This window comes from Halichoerus grypus, chromosome 3, assembly GCF_964656455.1.
Source record: "Halichoerus grypus chromosome 3, mHalGry1.hap1.1, whole genome shotgun sequence".
Taxonomy (NCBI): domain Eukaryota; kingdom Metazoa; phylum Chordata; class Mammalia; order Carnivora; family Phocidae; genus Halichoerus; species Halichoerus grypus.
The window spans coordinates 153,161,742-153,179,074 of NC_135714.1; positions in this window are offsets into that span (position 1 = coordinate 153,161,742).

Here is a 17,333-nt window from a genome sequence, read left to right on the forward strand (position 1 = left end):
GTCTACAGGTCAGTGTAGTGGCCTGACCTGGGGGAACTTCTCCTGCTGCCTCCCAGCAGTCCACCCACTGGTCTCCTGCTGACACTGAGTCTCTACTATTCATGCTTTTTAAGTAACTAATATTTATTTTGAAGTAGTTCCAAACCTACTGAAAGGTTGCAGGAATGATACAAAAAACTCCCATATTCTCCACCATTTCTGTAGGTACCCCAACACCCTTACCAATGGCTCCTTCAACCATCAGCTCTGTGCCAGGCAGGGAAGAGAAGAGAAATGTGGAGGAAATGGGAAGCTCCTAGTGTTGTTTAAGTCAAAAGGTTTTCCTTTTCTCAGTTTCATGGTTGCCCAGAGAGTAGAACATTAAAGAACTCTGTCCTAAGAAGTTACCTAGTGTTCTTTCTTGATAATGTACAGGATTTGGTAGATATTCAATAGGTATTTGCAGAACAAAGGAATGAATTGGTTTCATAGAATAACATGAGTTTTATTAATTATGTTCCCTTAGGACATCCAAGAGAAAACAAAGTATATGAGGCACTAGGTATCTAGGTGTAGGTTGGGGGTAACAAGGGTAACAAGGAGGTAGTAGAGTCATGGGCTACTGAGACTCAAGGGTCACTTGGAAAGCACCTGGGCTTCTATATCCTATCCCACTTGTACCCAGTGAGGTAAACTGACTTCCTCAAGGATGAATGTTGGTCTATGGTGGAATTAGGATGAAGACCTAGTCTTCTGACTCCTGAGACTTTGCTTGTCTCCCCTCACTCCACAGTTCAACTGCTCTGTGCATTTATTATTGGCTGATGTTAATGTAGGAAAGAGGAGACAAAAGCTCACAAACACTCTACACATTTTCAGTTATGCATGGCAGAAAAAGGGACCAAGAAGGCTCAAGAGTACCTACGGCCTGGGTGGATGCATTCCTGAGGGAGGTGGGTCCCTAATTCTTGGTGAAGAGGGTCCCAAGGAGACTGGAAAGACCATGTCTATTGGTGCCCCTTGAGGAGGAGCATCCCACTTGGGGGTTGATTAGCTCATACAAGGTGAAAGAGCCATAATGCTTGGAGGTAGATGGGATGGAGCCCCTTGGCCTGGCGGGTTCTGTGTAGGGCTTCAGTAATGTTGATAGTAGTAGAAAATGTAGCAGCTACCACCATACCTATAGACTCAATTCCTGCTGGGATGTCCCTGAATCCCTTGGATGGCCTCCTAATCCAGCAAGAGCCCAGGGACTTGGTACTCTTCTGCCAGCTTCTCTGCTAAACCCAGAACCTCCTTCAGTTCCAGCAAGAAGTACCCAAGCAATGTGAGTAACTCTGAGGATAGACCTGGATAGTCATGAAACCAAGTTCTCCTCATGTGGCAACACCAGACCCAACACCCCACTTCTATGCTCCGACTGTTTTGCTTTCTTTGATTTGATCTTCCTCAATCATGGCAATCACAAAGGATCAGTTCACATGCTTGTAGAAACCTTGAAGATGCCAGTGAAGATGAGGTTGTACAGTAGGGTGCGTCTTGTCCTGTGATCCATGTGCTGAGCATCTTGCTGCTCTTGCCCACAGCCACAGTTGCTGCTCCTTCTTGGATACTGGGAGAGCATATATTCTGAACTATTTGTATAAGAGTGAATGGGGGGTTCAGAGAGGTGCCAAAGGTACTTTCTTCCCTCTATAGGTGCTCTGTGGCATGAGTACTCCACCCCATTTCATACCCCCATCATCTCTCTTCCTGCTCAGACAACTGTGGTGTGGTCCAGCCTGAACTTCTGAGCCCTATCTCCTCCGCTTCATGGGTCTGAAGGTACCTCCGGCCTGCAGTTGGGAGGCAGGGTGATTTTGGGAGCCTGGTTAGGCCTTCAGCCACCCTTCTTTACAGAGGGCACGGTTTCTAGAGTCATGAAGATCAGGTTCCCTTTACATCTGTCAGTCAGTTTTCTTATCTGATAAAAAGCAGAGAGGGTAGAAAGGAATATTAGTTTTTGCTTTCCTCATGGCACGATGTGAAAATTATCTACAATACTATGAAAATGCCTTGCAAACATTGACCCACCATGAATTAGTGGTTACTGAAGTTCACATGAACTTGATAGAGGTCTGGAGAACTTTTTGGGGTACAGTCTGGAGGTTTGAAGCCCCTCCAGCTACTCTAGGTTGATACCAGATTCAAGAAGGATAAAAAAAAGATGACATTTTGCTTCTCTTCCAGGACCGTGGACTCCTCTGAGCAGGCTTATGACTCCTCAGTGACTCTCCAGTGCCTGGCATATAGGAGGGTTGTAGAGAGGGTCTTTGGAGCTGAAATGCACTAAGGTCTCAGGCATGTTACTGGTGCCCCTGCCCAGGGTTTCCTTTGGCTGGAAGCTGATGTCATTTGGGATATTTGGGTTGTTAAATCTCTGTCTGCCCCTCCAGATCTATTCTTAGTCCTTTGACTTCTATGGATTACCTCACAGACTCCCTTGCCCTCTGGCTTCTGGTTGGGTTTGGTCAATGGCAGGGTGAGAAGACAGAGGTTGGGCTATTTGTTTTCCCATCCACTGCCAGGCTACAGCTTTGGCAATGTTTATATTTTTCTACTCAAGGCTGTTGGGTGCTTGCTCTGCAGCTTTACCTCTCACTGGTCCAGCAATGCTCTTTCCTCCCCACACCCCTTCAGGCACAGGAGCAGTAACAAGTTCCCACTGTTGTCATTTTATAGGCACATCACTGTCCCTTGTTGGACACACAATGTTGGACACTCTACCCATGCTTCCTTCCTAAACTCTCACAATCAACCCTTTGACTGTGACCTGTATTTTCCAGGGTGGATACCATTGGGACTGACCAAGGTGGATACCATTAGATGTTGACCCTCACTCTCAGAGTGACTCCTGGAGTTCAGTGGCTCTAGCTCCAACCTCCTGGGGGGCCCAGCACAACATAACAGATAAGCAAGGGAAGTGGCTGGCGTGCTGCTCATTATACATCAGTCTTAGCCCAAGGAGGAGTGAGTATAAACTTTTATTTATTTTAACTCTGAGTATGGGCTGAGCAGTCTCAAAGAGTATTGAGTCCCCCTTCCCCGTTTTCTTGTGATGATGTGAGATGCTAAAATGGCCACACGAAGAGATGAAGTAAGATGAATGATGCAGGCACTGTGATATAGTGTTAGACTACTACTGACTTTCTGACAATAGGTCAGAAGGAGGTTCATCTACTTCTGGATGGTTGCTGAAGGTGGGTAACAGAAACTGCAGTAAGGGGTGGGGGACAATTGCCCTCATTTAGGCACTCAACAAACATTTCCTGAGCACCTTCAATGTGCTGTGCTCTGTGCGTAGCTATGCACTGGGGACCCCAAAATAAATGGCCTAGTTCTCACCTCCAACCATCTCCTAGTGTCGTAGGAGAAATAAGCCATGTGCACACACATCATTGATACAGTCAGCATGAGAAATGGGGGCAGAGAAATAAAGCACTTCAGGCACTCATGGAAGAAAAAGGAACACAGAGGAGATAGGGCATCACCTCCCCTGGATTTTGGGTGGAGATAACCCCATAAATCAATATATTGGATTGTATAGCCAAGAGACGATTGTTTACCAACAAGCTAAGCCAAAAGGGAGACCTACTAATCTTTATTCATGTCCTACTGTGTGCCAGGGGCTTCATAGCCATCATCTCAAAACTCCTGGGAAACACTATTATCCTCACTGTGCAGGGAAGGAAATAGCTTTGAGGGTTGAATGATTGCCCAACAAGTTCTAGATTCAAGGTTTGCATCTGTGCAGTCTCTTCCACGTCCATGCATCCCAGAAAAAGTGCTTCTATCCATTTCCCGGAGAAGAGAAGGTTCTGCCTGCATCCAGTGAAGGGTCATAGAGTGCAGTGCTAGCCAGCTGTTGCTAAACCTAAGGAGGAAAAACAGGGATTGCCTACTGTTCTTGCATCCCAGGGTTGCCCCAGGTTATTTTATATATTTTTTCGAACTAGTGTGTGATGAACTTTATGTGTCACTTTGACTGGGCTAAGGGGGAAAAGCTAGTAAAACATAATTTCTTGGTGTGTGTGTGTGAGGTGTTTTCAGAAGAAATTAGCATTTCAGTCAGTAAACTCAGTAAAGAAGATGACCTTTGCTAATGTGGGTGGGCATCATCCAATCCACTGAGGGCCCACATAGAACCAAAAGGCAAAGGAAGGGACAACTTGCTCTTTGCTTGAGCTGAGACCTCCATCTTCTCCTGCCCTCCACACCAGCACTCCTGGTTCTTGGGCCTTCAGACTCTGCTAGGACTGACACCATCATCAGGGGAACCTGGCTCTCCAGGGCCTCCAGCTGGTAACAGCGGACAGTGGGACCCCTCAGCCTCCAGAGCCTCCAGAATTTCCTGCACCAGTTCCTCATGATAAATCTCTGTGTATCTCTTTATATACACTCTGTTGGTTCTGTTTCTCAGGAGAACCCTGCCTACCACACGGTGGTAAGATTGTGGAAAGAGAAACCGCCTGGCCTGTACCTCTGTGCCCCCTCCTCAGGCTAGGTCTGTCCCCTGTCTTTGCTCCCTTTCCTTCCTCAGGAGAACCTGTCCTCTGGTGGCCCCTTGAAGGCTCCTCCCCCACCATCTCCCACCATGTGAAATGTGATGACAAAATGACAAAAACATTCTCAAGGAAACGAGCAGTCCTGCTCATGGAGGCCACCGTAAGTGTCGGAGAAAGCAGGATTTGGTGTTATTCATTCTACTTCCATGGACCGATTCCAAATCTGCCCTGTGCTGGTTTCCCCCTTCCTGTTTTTGAATCCAGACACTTGCGGTCACAGTGTCTTCCCCGCAGTGCTTGTCGTCTTTGGTTCTCATTTCATCAAGAATGGGCTGCTTCTCTTCTGCCTTCGACCAGCCCTCATCAACAACGGATTAAGGCGCCCTGAGGGAGAGCTGAGGTGTTGGCGGTTTGAAGCCTGGCGGAGCCTTGGCTCTGTCGTTTGTGACCCAGAGGCCAAGGGACAGACAGACTTTGGAGCTGTGCCAGGCCTCGGATTTCTCCTTTGTTCAGTGGGGTTTCCCACGCTCTCCCTTGTAGGTTATGGTAGGAGAAATGAAGTAATATGTATGTGTATATATATATATATATGTGTATGTATTATATATACATATTATATACATATATACTTATTATATATACATATTATATATACACACATATATATGTATTATACTTATACAGCATGTAAATATATTTGTGTGTGTGTGTATATATATATAATACATATATATATATATATAAAAAAATCACTTTGTAAACTGAAAAGAGCTTTACATATGTTGCCTTAAAGGATTCTTTTCTTCTTTTAATTTTATGTTTACGAGGGCGTTTTATGTCAGGATTGTCTATAATAATCACAGTAAGAAATGCCTACCCATAGGGTATTGGCTAGATATATTTGGTAAGTCTAATCAACTGGATATCACAAAGCTTTTTTTTTACATTAAACTTTATTTTTATTGAAGTATAACATACATACAAAAGAGTATGTAAATCAGGAGTGTAGAGCCAGCTATACTTAGTGAGTTCTCACTGAGCAAACCAACGTAACTACTACCAGCTCAAGAATCCGGAATTAGCAGCGTTCCAGAGCTGTCCCCAAGTGTGCTCCGACCTTCAATTCCTCCCTCCTCTCCCCCATGAATAGAACCACTGTCCCCTAACAGCGAAGATTCATTAACCCTATTCTGAACCAGATAAAGGATTACTGCATGATTTCTTATGTACAGTTAAGGGTTCTTGAGGTTTCGTGAACTCTTGCTGAGCTGTGGTTGTATATTCATGGTGTATTTTAAAGCAGTGCCCCCTGCCCATTTTGCGTGCGTGCGTGCATGTGTGTGTACTGTTGCCATGACAATATCCTCCCCACAGGCCCTCCAATGCACCCTGCTGGTTGATCTTGGGGGATCATCATGCCCCTGCTCAGAAGTTCCCCACGGCTCCTGAGTGTGCAGCTGCTTATACACAACCCCTCCTCCCCCAAACCAGGCAATGTTACCACTCCTGAGAGTCGGGAGTTCACTCCTTCAAGCAAGGCCCCACTTACAACGTTGCTGCCCGCCGCACCCTGCCCTGTCATGCACATCTTCCCATCTCCCAAACGCCCACTGGGAAGTCCTGTTCAACTTCCCTGCCTCGATGACCAGTCTCTCCTTTTATGAATTTCTGTGTTACCTAGACTTAACATCACTTGGGTTGGCCTGCAATTGCCATATAATATTGTCCAGGTGTTACTTTAGCTTAGTGGTTTCAACACTGGCTGAGAATCACTGGGGGGGGGGGGTTTCCTAAAAAACTGAAAACCATTTTTAAATTCTAAAAAAGTTTTTGGGCCTCAGGCTAAACCAAAGGCTCTGAATCTCTGAAGGTGGAGTCTGGGTATCAGTACTTTCCAAAGCTCTCTAGGAGTTCTGGGCTGAATTGTGGGCCCCACTGCCACCAAATTCATATGTTGAAGTCCTAACCCTCAGTACCTCAGAAAATGATTGTGTATAAGGTCTTCTAAGAGGTAGTTAAGTTAAATGAGGCCCACATTAGGGCGGGCCCTAATCCAATATGACCAGTGAAGAGGAGGACATGAGGACACAGACACACCCAGAGGAAAGGCCATGTGAGGGCACAGGGAGAAGGCAACCATCTTCAAGCCAAGGAGGGAGGCCTCAGGAAAAACCAGCCCTGCCAGCACTTTGATCTTAGACTTCTAGCCTCCAGAACTATGAGAATGTAAATTTCTGTTTTTGAAGCTGCCCAGTCTGTGGTATTTTGTTAAATCAACTGAAGCAAACTCATACACGAGGTAATTCTACAGCATATCCAGGGTGCAGCACTTTGGTGGCCGCACTGATCTCCACCTGCCACCTCCCCAGCTGGATCATCATCTCCGTGAGGCGGGGGGTGGTGCTGTACCTTTTGATTCCCTTGGTATAATAGCTGACTATTGACCCATTGGTAACTAATGGCTTATTACATCACAGAACATGGCCTCCATGTGCATTTCTTCATGGTTTTTTACTCTTTATGCCCCCATGGTACTTGCAGATGCTTTGAACATTTTTTTAACAGTGATTTTCTGCTTATCATCTTGGCCACTTTTACATCTTCTATGGTTTTCTGTAAAAGGTCTTTTTCTATTCCAGGGAGTCTGACCTGAGTTGGCATGTTTAATATTTTCTCTTATTTTGAGTAAATATCTGACTTTTCTGACCTTCTTTATGTGGCATATGCTCAGTCTACTGGTGTTAGATAACTGGCACTTGTACCAATGACTTGTCATTTCTGGTAGGATTTTAAATCTTATTCAGGGATGCCATTGACCTTGACTTGCTCCCTTCTCTCTGGGGCCGTCATTCTGTTCACTTCTTCTGCTGTGCATGCAGGAGAAAACCTTTTCAAAGGGCTCACCCACCTCTATACACCATTTGTTGTTCAAGACCATTACACTCAGGAGAGCTCTTTTTTCCAGAAATGGACCATTTGAGAACCACTGGATTCAGGGTTTGGAAGTGAACATAGGTATCATTTACTGATGTAAAACTGAGGCCAAGAGGTGAAAAGTGAGTTGTCCACAGTTAGACACCTAGGCAGTGACCAAGCCCATGTTTGCAGGCTGCCCTTCAAATAGTGCAGAGCTCTTTTATCTGACCCACACTGCTACCCTCTAGACAGGGATTTATTTTCCTGGGAAACAATGTGGGCATAAAGCAAAAACAAAATGCTTTATTCTCCAGAACTTGGCCTAAAGTTTTCTCTCAATCTGTCCTTTATAGCCCTCAAGCTTTGTATCACATTCTCTTTTCTCTGCTTAAAAGCCAACGATGGTCCAGAGTGGTCATCACTGCCAAACCTCACTTCTCCCCCTGTTGCAGTCATTGCTAGCCCCCCATGCAGGTTGCAATGGCCCTGTAAGTTCTGCAACAGGAAGTAGGCGGAAGATGACAGTTTCAGGTCAACTTTCTAAGGGGCTAACTCAGTTGATAAGTGCCTCTGTCTTCCCCACTTCCTCTTCCTGGATGTGGATGGGTGGCAAAGAAAAGAAGAGTGCAGAGCTGGAACAAAGCAAGACAGGGTTCTGGTTCTTTGCTCTCCACTCTCTGCAAGTGAATGACACTTCAACAGCAAAGGGCTCTTGTCCAGCCAAGACCCATGACTGAGTTCTAAAGGAGACTCCCTTTTGGACTCCTTACCCCCTTCCACTTGGAGCAGGGCCTGATCAAGTTATTTGGGCAGAGTGGATTGGTGGGGACTCTGATGTTCACTTTTCTGAGCTACTTGGATGCCTTGGGTATGGACAGGACCATGCAAGAGCTCGGGGGCTGGCAGTAAAGCTGTGGTAGGTAGTCTTGATGAACATGGAGCACAAGGAAGCAGACCATTAGTGCTGGGCTGAATGGATTCCAGTCAAACTTCTGGCCAACAGCAGCCATCTTGTGACCATGATGAAAGTTAAAGAGGGAAATTGGTAGGCAGTAAGCGTAACAGGGCAGAAAAATGGAAGTTGTCAGGAACATTCTATACTAGCTCAAGATTGTCCATCTCTAGGCTTCTTTTATGTGAGAGAAAAATAAAGGACTATATTGTTTAAATCATTTGGGGAGGAGGGTCTCTGTTACTGGGAGCCAAATGCAATTTCTGATACAGCAATCTTCTTAGGATGATTCCACTTGTCTAAAAGTTGTCTCCTAAGCTCAGCTGAGAGCAACCTCAGTGTTGGAGGAAGGCTCTGGCCATTCTCAGCACCCCCAGTTCTGCCTTCTTGGCCTGCCCCAATAAAATCTATCCCTTCCTTCTCTCCAGCTTCTGCCCAGTTCCTTCCCATTAACTCTTTTTATTTGGATCTTTACTACATTGCTTTTACCTATGATTGTATGTTTGTTGGACCTCAGGCCTCCTTAGTTGATTTCTTGGCTTCCTGGGGCCATGGGCAGCCTGAGGTTGTATGCCCTGTCTGTGTGTCTCACAAACCCTCCCAGCTGTCTCCAGCCTATGCCAGTTGTTGGACTTGCATTTTTATTGTCTGTTTCTTGGGCTTCCACCCTCGGGTTATCCTGTCTATTTTATTGTTATCTTGCTTTTTTCTGACTGTACTCCTCACCCCACTCTTACCACTGCATGGTACCCCAACCAACATTTATTCTGCAAATATTTGTCAAGCATTTGTGATGTGCCAAGCACTGCCTGGGGCAGCAGGGACAGAACCAGAAGCACTTCCTGCCTTCTTAAGAGCTCAGACATCCCACTTTGCACATTCTACTGTACATTTTAAGCCTTATAAATCCAGGCCATCTCATTAGCCTACTTCCCTTGTTGATAAGCTGTCTTGACAATATTAGCAAGTGTGTGTGTGGTGGGGGACAGGAACATACTCTAACCCTGTTTGTCTTTTTTTTTTTTTTTAATGACAATTTCCAAAGATTTTACTTCCTATGTCAATGGTCAATGTCAGGTTTCTTCCCACCCTGATTCTCTTTTCCTGACTTGTCATGGACGTGCCTTTCTTTCATCATCAGGCAGAAAGGAAACCATCTTTAGAAAACTTTTCCCGGTAGTTACAGGTTGAACAAGAGCATCTATGTTCACAAACACAATTTCTTTCCTTCCTCCTAAATCCCACCGCCTGCATATACTGGTCAACCACAGCTCCATGGTCTTCCACTCTATTGTCCCTCCTCTGAGTTTTCTCATCTCCAAGAACTACATTAAAGGTTCCATCAAAGGTTCTTTGTGTATGTAAAACAATATTTAAGTTTTGCTCTCTTGGGGCACCTGGGTGGCACAGTTGGTTGAGCAACTGACTCTTGGTTTTAGCTCAGGTTGTGATCTTGGGGTGGTAATATTGAGCCCCACGTTGAGCCCCTCGTCAGGCTCTGTGCTCAGCATGAACTCTGCTTGGGATTGTATCTCTCCATCTCCCTCTGCCCCTCCCCCCTGCTGTCTCTCTCTCTCTCTCTCAAATAAATAAATAGGTCTTTAAAAAAAGTTTTACTCTCTTAGCAAATTTCAATTATGGAATACAGTGTTATCAACTATAATCACCACGTTTTATATTAGATCCTCAGACCTAGACCAAAAAATGTTGACCTGGACTTTGTGAATCTCTGGGGGTCTTCTATGGGTGGGCTTCAGAGGCCCATGCCCCCTGGAATTGTGTGCAGTATATTTTTTTAAGGTTTTATTTATTTGACAGAGAGACAGCGAGCGAGGGAACACAAGCAGGGGGAGTGGGAGAGGGAGAAGCAGGCCTCTGGCCGAGCAGGAACCCCGATGTGGGGCTCCATCCCAGCACCCTGGGATCATGACCTGAGCCGAAGGCAGATGCTTAATGACTGAGCCACCCAGGCTCCCCTGTGTGCAATATTTTGTGCATATAATTATTGGATATGTGGAATATGGGAATGTGCTCATTTTTTTTCTGGGGTGTTTTTCATGGTTTTCACCATAATTTTGAAAGGGGAGGATATTACCTGGACAATTTTAAGAAATAATGACTCCAATATTTTTAAGAACTAATAACTCCAATATTTCTTGAATCTGCAAGATTCAAGGGTAATCATTTATAGCATAGCATTATATGTTCTCTTTTCCTATGAACTCCTAGTGTAACCTCAGTGGCCCTTTAGTCCGGCACCTTCTTTTTATGATTAAAGTAATTGACGCTCAGAGAAGTCAAGTAGCTTGCTCGAGACATCATCTAGTTACTGGAAGAGCCAAGGTGGGATCATGAGCCTGGGTCCCCCTGGAAGCAGCAGGGACAGTCTTGTGCCCAAAGGTGAGGACCCAGGTGCAGGTGTTCTGTTTCTTTTCCTGGATTATAAATTCTGTTAGACATAAACCCATGTCTTCATGCTGTGCCTCATTGTGTGTCTAACCAAATTCCCAGCACATAGCAGATCTCAATGTTTGCTGCCAAATCCCTTCACAAGTACTGCTCTTATTACATCTGCTTTCCCTCTCACTCTGTTGATTCTCTTCCTGAATCCACTGCTCAGAACCTTGAGCACAGAGAGTGTCTGGTCTGCTGTGTGGAGCCAGCGTGCTGTTTCCCTCACCCTTCACCACCTCAGATCTGGGAAGTTTCCATCCACCAAATCACCTTTCTCCTCACCACCTCCTTTGAAACTTTTCTGTTATTTTATTTTACATTTTTTATTGTGGTAAAATATATATAACATAAAATTTACCATTTTAACCATTTTTAAGTGTACAGTTCAGTGGCATTAAGTACATTCACATTGCTGTGCCATCATCACCACCATCCATCTCAACCCACTTTATCTTCTGATACTGAAACTCTGTCCCTAGTAAACACTAATTCTCCATTCCCTCTCCTCCGAGTCCCTGGCAGCCACCATTCTACTTTCTGTCTCTATAAATTTGACTGTTCTGGGTACCTCATAATAAGTGGAATCATAAAGGATTTTTCCCTTTGTATCTGGCTTATTTTGCTTAGCATAATGTCTTCCCTTCCTTTTTAAGGCTGAATAATAGTCATTTGTATGTCTATATCACATTTTGTTTATTTGTTCATCTGTCGATAGATACTTGGTTTGCTTCTGCCTTTTGGCTATTGTGAAAAATGCTGCTATGAACATGGGTGTATAGATATCTGTTTGAGTTCCTGCTTTCAATTCTTTTGGGTATAGACCCAGAAGTGAAATGGCTGGAACATGTGGTAGGTAGTTCTGTATCTGATTTTTTGAGGAACAACTATACTGTTCTCCATAGCAGCTGCACAATTTTACATTCTGATCAGCAAAATCTCCATATCCTTGTCAACACTTGTTTTCTGGATTTGTTTGTTTGTTTTTGATAATAGCTATCCCAATGGGTGTGAAGTGGTATGGCATTGTGGTCCCCTCCTTTTTTTTTTTTTTAAAGAGAGAGTTGGGGGCGGGGTGAAGCAGAGGGAGAGGGAGAGAGAGAATCTCAAGCAGACTCCTTGCTAAGCGTGGAGCCCAATGCAGGGCTTGATCTCATGACCCTCAGATCATGACCTGAGCTGAAATCAAGAGTAGCATGCTTAACTGATGAGCCAACCCAGCCACCCTGGTCCCTCCTTTTTTTATGAGTCACATTTGCCCATCTGATCATCATGATATGACTGTCAGGTTGTAGCACACTGACTCCCTGATGTGGTTATCACTCCAAATCAATAGAACTTGAACTCAAATAAGTGCTGTGGCTTTGTCATAGCTATGTGTACAACCCATGCTTGGCTCTTTGTCACACTGTATTTCACTGACTTTAATACACACAGGTCCCCCCCCCCTCCATGTTTTACTATCTCTGCAATTAGGATGTATCTTGCAATTAATAGCATGCCTTTGTCTGCCACCATGTCTTTCTTTCCTTCTTCTTGGCTCATAAGACAATGGGGCTCCTTGCAAATTAGAGTCATTGAAATGTGGTGTTGAAATGGTTCTAGCCCCCATACACCCTGTATGGACCCATGTGGAACTGGAGGAACCTATGAAGGGCTTAGCTGCCTGGAATAAAAGCAGTTCTTATTCTCTCTAGAGGCTACATGCCGTAAGCATTTTTCTCTGGGGATATGCACTGTTGACATCATCGTTGCTTCTTTGAGCGATTGATGTGTAATATCAATCAACCCTTCAAGCCTTCGGCCACTATGCTCTCCCCACTTCCTGCTCACTCCCTCTTAAGTCTAACTTTGGTTTCCTTGCCACTTGTAGTTTTTCTCCTGCAAAGCCCAGCCTCCATCCTGCCTGCAGACTTCACCCTATTTATTCTCTTCCTGAATCCATCACTCTTGCTGCCTGCTCCCGCCTCCAGCTCCTCACCCTGGCCTAGCCTGCTTCCAGGACTGCCGACAACAGTTTCCTCCCCTGCAGGCCCACCCTGCCAATTCCTCTACCAGGGCTATCACCTTTTTGAGCATTTCCTGTGACTTCTATTTTTTTCTCCTTTTGCCCCTTAATCTGTTTTTCCCTACTTCCCTCCCCCTCCCACACACAGCTGGAATACCTCCTCTGCTTTCTTGCCCGGCTTCCTCCTGAAATCCCCTGGCACCCCTCCCCCATCCTTTGCTGCCCTAAACCAATCCCATAATAGCTCTGACTGGTGCTGTGGGCCCTGAAGTTTGCTGGGACCCATTCAGCACCAGTGGTTCACCCCCCCATTCTCTGTGCTCACCAAGACTATCCACCAGAGCTTGGCAGCCGGCCCCTGAGCTCCTGCAGCACCCTGGTCACCTGGGAATGCTGACATCAGAGACCCCTCCAATCCACTGAGGCCCTGCCCCCAGCGCAAGTGGGGTGGAGAGTCCAAGAGGAGGTCTTCTTTAAAGCTCAGTGGTGGGGCTTGGCTGCCAGAAGCCCTCTGTTGTTAGAGTGTCTCTCACCTTATCTAGACCCCCGTTCCCCACAACCACCATTATTCCCCCACTTGACCCCAAGCTGGAACTTGAATGTGGAGAGCTGGAAAGTAGACCTTATTTGCTGTCCTCCAGCTCTGCACCCTTCTTCTCTTTGCCCTTTTCCCTCAACTATACCTTGCAATCAGAAGGGTCAGGCACCTCCTTTCCTTTATATCCATTTTTATGAAAGTATTTAACCCCATTTACAGAAGAAAGAATGTCTTCTCTCTACCATGAGGGAGGTTCATGTGGTAAGGAGATGCTAAATGGACCTGGGCTACCCTCTCTCTGGGCCAGGCCTGGAGTCCTACCTTGATTGTCTGTTGAAGAGGTCAATTCCTCTACCGCTCCTGCTTAGGGAGAGAAACCTCCTGATTTTACAAGGAGGAAAGCAGTGAGGGAAAAACTGACATATGCAAGTGTATGTATCTGCTGATTATTAATCCTTTGTCCCACATCTGAGGGCCTGTTTTACATTCTCTCCCCTCCCACCCTCACTGGCATGTGGGAATGGGGCAACTGTCCCACCCTGGGAGCAGAGTAGGAGAATCTGGCAAGGGCTTGAGGGCCACCCTCCCCACCCAAGGGGCCTTCCTAACTCAGAAACCCAGCTTTGGAATCCAGGAAAGGAAGAACACTCATTGGTCCTTCTCCTGGGTGGGTCCAAGTCCCTTTCTATTTCAAATAATAGAAACCTCAACCCAAATTTATTAAACTAAGGAGAGAATTGTTGGCTCACATCACTGAAGAGTCCGGTTTTCCAGTTTGGGTAGTAGTTTTAGGACTTGCTGAGTCTAGGGGCTCAACCAGCTCCACAAGGCAACCCGTGGCAGTGCTGGCTTATCTCGGCTTCCACTGGAGTAAGGCCACCTGATCCTGGGACACCAGCCCCACACTGAAGGGGACTACCTGTTTGGTTAGCTGGGGCCAGGGGGTGGCAAGAGAAGTTTGGGTCCCAGCATTTGAGGGGGTGGTTCAGTGTTAAAATTAGGGCAGTCCCAAGCAAGCTGGAACAGTTGGTCATCTTGGCCTGCAATGACATCTGCTTCTTGTTTCCCCACTTTTTACCAAACTCTGTCACTGTCCTCCTTTACTGCACTTACCTGTTCTTGGATCTAATGCAGGAACCCCGAGTTTGCTTTTGCCAGCCTTGGCCCCTCAGACTTCAGTGGAGAAGGGCTTTTGGTTCTGTTGTTGAGGTTCCTGTTGCCAGAGCTGTGTCTGGGCTGCTTTATCCTCGTGGGGGTATTCCCCAGCCCCCTTAATAAAGCCATGTCAGATGAACTCACGTGCAGTGCATCTGCTCCCACAGAGAGGATGGCCCTTCCCACCACTCCCTTACCCCTTCCTCCAAACTGCTTCTCCCTCTGCTCCCTTGCCAGGTGAGTAGACAGCACCACCTCCCATCCAGGTCCCTGAGCCTGAAACCCCCAGAGCCATGCAGGGCTCCCTACAGCCCCTCTGATGGTCACCAGTCCTGCCTTCTCAGCCTCTACGGGCTCAGGCCCTTTGCTTCCCACAGCAATTGCCCTCATTCACCAATTACTTTCCTGCCCTCCCATGCCCTGCCCTCCCTACCGCTGCCAGAGGGGTGGGTCTTTTCTAAGATATTAGGACGACATCCTTGAAGGCTCTTGCTGAATGTCCAAGCTTTCTCCCTCCACTGCAACTTTGCACATACTCCCCCACCTCAAATGCCCTGAGCAGAGCACCGATGACAAATGTCTGTTACCCTATGGCCCTTCTTTGCCCTGATGCTACAGCAACATTGCTAGCCAATCACATCACACAGGAAGCCTGGGCACCTTTCCTCCCATCCTTCAAGCTGCCCACCCCAGTGGGTCAGAGCTGGCACCAAGGGCATATCTATTTGGCATGCTGGTCCTAACTGCTTCCTTCTCTGGCTAACCCTTAAATTGTCCTGTAGGTGTCAGCTCAGGAGGCTCCATGTCACCTCTGCCAGGAAGTCTTCCCTGATTTGCTGTTTCTCTTAATCTGCTTTCAGTCTCACCCTGTGTATAATATATCTATAGTTATATATCTCAGAACATTTCTTATGCAGAATTTTAATAATGTACTTGCTTGTCACACTAAAATGTGACCTTTTTGAAGGTGCGTGAAATGTCTCAGTAATCTTCATATTTCCAGGACCCAGCCCAGAGCCTGGTATACAATAGATGCTCCGAAATCTTGATTGGGTACACAAATGAGTGAATGACTGGGTGATTGAATGAATGAATAACCTGGTCTGGCCAGGTTGTTTTGAAGGTGAATGAATCAAAAGTTTATTAAGCCTCTTTGAAAAAGAAAATCAATTTGCTCCTCCCTTCCCTGTAGCTGCCAGAGACGGTCATACTTCTCAGCCACTTGCCAAGAGATGAAGCTGAACCTGTTTGTTTCAATCAGTGAGCCTGGAGAGCAAGCAGTTGCCTCACCTTCCTGTGAGGAGCAGTGTGAGTCATATGCGTCCTCACCTTTCACAGTGCCCAAATCTAGGCCACCCTGGGTCCTTCAGCTCGTTCTCCTGGGTCCTAAATTTTTTTCTAACGTGTGTGTGTGTATGCATGCACGCACACGTGTGTGCATGTGTGTGCATCCCTGCATATGCATGTGTGTCTGTGTGTGTATTTATGCATATGTGCAAGCCACCTAGTTATATGCAGAATCTCGTCAGTTATTTGAGTGCACCTAAGTGCATTCAGCAGGGGATGATCAATAATTTCCCTCAACTTCTCTCTGGGCCATATGCTTGGTCTCATGCTGAGAAGGAGTCTTTATGGTGAACTGTGGCTGATACTAGCCTGATCGTTGGTACTTTGGATCCATTTCTCTTTTTAGTTCAAAAACCCAGTTGGAGATTGAGAATTCTAATTCAAAAAGCTGTTATTTTCTAGAAGAATGCCAGAAGAAAGGGACAGTCTCTTGAGCGTATGTTCCAATGTTACACTTTTGCCTGGGTCCTCAGGGAGCTACAGAATGGTCTTTGCCTTTGATTTAGGCCATGTTTCTGCTTTCCCTATGAAAGCTTCCCTTCTCACTGCAGAACTACTGTCCCAGAGGTCTCTAGAGAGGCTCTCTCTGCCCAGAAAGCCCTTGGAGGCAGCAGAATGCATAGGGGACATGGCAATGCTGGGAGACACAGTGACACTGTGGGACATGGTGACATTAGAGGACACAGTGACAATAGAGAACACTGACATTGGGGACATGGTGACACTGGGGGACATAGTCACCCTTCTTTCCCTTCTCAGTCCCTCAGTAAGGGCCAAGAAGGATGCGCATTATCACAAGTGAAAATGGAAATCAAGTGGGAAGAAAAGTTAGTCCTGCAGGAGGACATGCTTGGGTAACAGCATCTGGCCGCTGCAGGGATGTTAGTGGGAGATCTAAGAAAGCAGCTTAAAGGGATTAGTTGGGAGGGAGGAACTTGAAGGAGCTAATTATAAAGTTTGTACCAGAGATGAGAGAGGATTATAAGACCTCTTTGTGCACCACCATTTTGAAAATGAGAGAAGAGTTCTGAGATGAATGTGGCTAGATAGAGAGCAAAGGTAAGGAAGGGAGATGTGAGCACCACTGAGCCAAACGTGGGATTCGTGGCTACAGCAGGGAAGACCATGTTTACTTGCAGTGTGCACATCTATGAGGGTCCTGCTGTGGTCTGAACCATGTGGAAGTGGGGACGACTCCTTACCTAATCATAATTCATCAAGTGTCAGCTTAGTGACAGGATTAAGCACTGTTACGAGGATCTGTGAAACATGGGCATTAGAAATCAGTGTGTATTTCCTGGATCCCTGATCTATGCCAAACATGGGGCTCAGAGCCCCGGGGAGTACAGGTTTGCTTCACAGGCTTGGGGTACTTGGCCAAGAAGGATATAGGCCAGGGATATAGGAAATGTCAGGGGAGTTGTACTGAAAATGGGGGTTGCC